General features: G+C 42.2%; 1 protein-coding gene across 2 annotated transcripts in view; it reads left to right on the forward strand.

Moving 5' to 3' along the window:
- Positions 1-3,348, forward strand: part of SNTB1 (syntrophin beta 1) — a 244,491-nt gene that overhangs the window by 193,088 nt on the left and 48,055 nt on the right. The gene's annotated exons all lie outside the window — the stretch shown is intronic.

Raw genomic sequence — 3,348 nt, forward strand, 5'->3', positions numbered from 1 at the left:
CAATAACTAATCCCCACTCTCATACCTCAGCCTTCAGTTAATTTAGGTCACGCTTGCACTTTAGCAGAATATTGGAGCCTTTGAGGAACACTAGGGACTCATTGAAAACTTGTATGGTACACCTGTGAATGCCTTTGCAGAAACTGTGTTTGTGTGTGTTGTGTATTTCTCAACAGGTAAGTGCTCATTATTTAATAGCAATCTGGCAAACGGTGGGCCAGATGTCTGGCTTGCAAGTATATTTTCTTTGGTCTCCATATTGCTTATTTTTCATTATTTTTTTTTACTACAGAAAAAAATTTAAATTTCCATAAGAGAAAACAAAAAAACAATAATGACCTCCAGGGTCCCCTAACCCAGTTTTTTTGTTGTTGTTTTTTCCCCCCAACCCAGTTTTAATAATCGTCAATATTTCGTCCATCTTGTTTTCACCATCTACCATTTTGGGGGGAGAGGGTAGGAGAGAGTATGCTAAAGCTTTTAAAACAAATGTCAAACTTCATCACTTCATTCCGTATTTTATTATTATTTTTTTTAATTTTAATTAGTTAATTCAACTGAGGTGGGCAGAATAATTCTCCCCCCCACAATGCCCAAAGATGTCCACATCTTAACCCTCAGAGCCTGTGGGTATGTTGGCTTACATGATAAAAGGAACGTTACAGTTGTAATTAAGTTAAGGATCTTGAGATGGTGAGATTACCCTAGATTATCTGGGTGGTCCCAATTTAATCACATTCGTAATTTGGTGGCCCTAATGATAGGGAGGCGGGAGGGTCAGAGTGAAGAGCAGGTGATTCAGTGACAGGAACAGAGGGAGAGCAGGCAGTGTGATGTGGGGCCATGAGCGAGGGGGTGCAGGCAGCCTCTAGAAGCTGGAAAAGCCAAGGAAATAGATTCTCCCCCAGAGCCTGTAGAAGGAAGCAGCTCTGCCAACACCTTGATTGTCAGACTCCTGACTTCCAGAACTATAAGATAATACATGCCACCATGTTTGTGGTGTTTTCTTAGAGCAGCAATAGGAAACTAATACGCTCTTTTAAAAGTAGGGGAAATTTACATTAAAAATGCCGATGTATGGCTTCTTTTGAAAGGCTGGAGATTTGGTGACGCTGTGCCCACAATCCTTCCCGATAACGATAGGTTGATGATAGGTTAATGTTGAAACAAAGCTACCTCAAAAGTGGGATTTTTTTTTCTTATATCTGGTCCTCTATAGTCTCTGAATCTGTGACTCCTTATCTAGAAGATTCGATGGTTAACACAGAACATTGCTGAATGCATGTGGTTTGAATCTAGCGGTTTCTAAGCCATGAAGTAGAAGAGTCAGGAATCATTTAACTTTCTGTTGGTGCAAATATCTAGAAAAGTTTGGTAGTTACAAATATCCAAACACATTTTCATAACCTACAGTAGTCATCTGATAGATGATGCTAAACATATATGGTTGATTTAAAACTTCATAGCACATTAAGTTGGACTTCATTCACTACCTTCCAATTTGCAGATACTTGTACTGGGGTGAGCATCACCCGCAAAAAATAGGGTTTTCTAAAGTAACAAAAACATGCAAATTAAATTTATAGTATAATGGAATGTTTCATCACCTTTAGAGGACAAACTATGCTTCATTTACTAGATCTTCAGTTGTGCAATGAAGAGTAAATATAACAGACTAATTTTGCCCCAGCTCCTCGTTATAAATAGAAATATCCCTTAGTGAACAGCATACTAAGGGTTATGAGTCATTTACACCTTAGTCTTGAATTACTTTAATCAGATGTGAGACTTGGGGAATAACGGGCTTTGATTAGTCAGAGGGGAATTTAGGAAGTTGGATTAAACTGATGTCTGGCCTGAGTGAAGCCCCACACGCCAGGAGGCGGGGAAGAAGACAAACACAAAGGACCCCGAGGGGACGCATAGCCTGCTGCACAGCTGCCCAGAGCTGGGCCCCGGGCGCGCCAGCCAGCCGGAAACATTACTGCTGAGCTCCCAGCTGTCTCCCCTCCTACCTCTCTCCTCATTTCCCCACATCATCCCCCTTATCCTTTCGTAGAGGAGGCAGCTTTGTGACCTGGAAATAGCACAGCTTTGAAATCAAGGAGGCACCTATGTGGCTTTGTTACTCTAATTATGTAACCTTACCCAGTACATGACCTCTCTGAACTGCAGTTTCTTCTTCTGTAAAATAGCAATGATGATGATAATAATAAATGCCTCCAAGTTTTCGAAGGATGAAGGGAGAGGAAACGTAGCACGGGGTTTTGTATTATTTCTTAGGGCTGCCGTGACAAACTACTGCCAATGTGTTGTCTCACAGTTCCGGGTGCTAGGAGCCCAAGACGCAGGTGTCAGGGTGAGTTCCTTCTGACGTCTGTGAGGCAGAAGCTGTGCCACACTTCTCTCCCACGTGGCTTGCTGTCAATCTTAGGCATCACGTGCCTTGCAGATGCATTCCCCGGATGTCTGCCTTCATTGTGTGTGTCTGTGTCCAAATTTCCCGTTTTATAAGCATGTCGGTCGTATTGGATTAGGACTCACTGTGTTCCAGCACAACCTCATCTTAACTAATTACATCTGCAGTGACCATATTTCCAAATATGGTCACATTCTGGGGTTAGGACTGCAACATATTAATTCACATACCCCTTACCCGTGCTCACCACAGTGTAGGTGCTGCAAACATGTTTACTCCCCCAGACTTACCCTCCCTTGATGAGTAGAGTTCTTTTCCTGTCATGTAGATGTTTAAACCGTCAGATTTAAATGATTCAAAATCTAATATGTCATGTTCTCTGTAAACGTTTCTCTTCTAGCTGATTATTCTAGCTTACTACTATTTTTAAGAGACCCAAAGATAGAGCACACCCCAAATTATCCTGACCTTACTCAATTATAATATTGTATAACTCAGGCAGGTCACAGAGTTGAAATTCACTTTTCTCAGAAAAGACTGAGCAGAGCAAAAACAAGCAAACAAGATGAAAAGGGGATGTTTTACAGGTTTGCAAGAATAAGCCGCTCTGAAGCACTCTACGAAATTCATTGCCATACAAACAGTAGGTCTCCATTTCAAACAGCTCGTGTTTTGAAGTGGTGCAAAGGAAGTGGCCATGTCCTGAGGGGAAACCCAGGATGTCCCCAGTTGAGCTGAGTCACGAAGGGGGTGACAAATAAAATCTTTCGACTCTGAACAGAATGGTTGGTGAGACAGCCTTGTAGGGGCCGAGAGGGACTGACAGGGTAGGCTGCTCTAGATCCAGAATAGACGACTTTCTGGGAAAGAGTTTAATGGTCGTGGAGCTAGGGCCTCTGTGGAGGGAAGGAGAAAATGAGCTGTAAAAA

This window comes from Hipposideros armiger, unplaced genomic scaffold, assembly GCF_001890085.2.
Source record: "Hipposideros armiger isolate ML-2016 unplaced genomic scaffold, ASM189008v1 scaffold_455, whole genome shotgun sequence".
Classification (NCBI taxonomy): domain Eukaryota; kingdom Metazoa; phylum Chordata; class Mammalia; order Chiroptera; family Hipposideridae; genus Hipposideros; species Hipposideros armiger.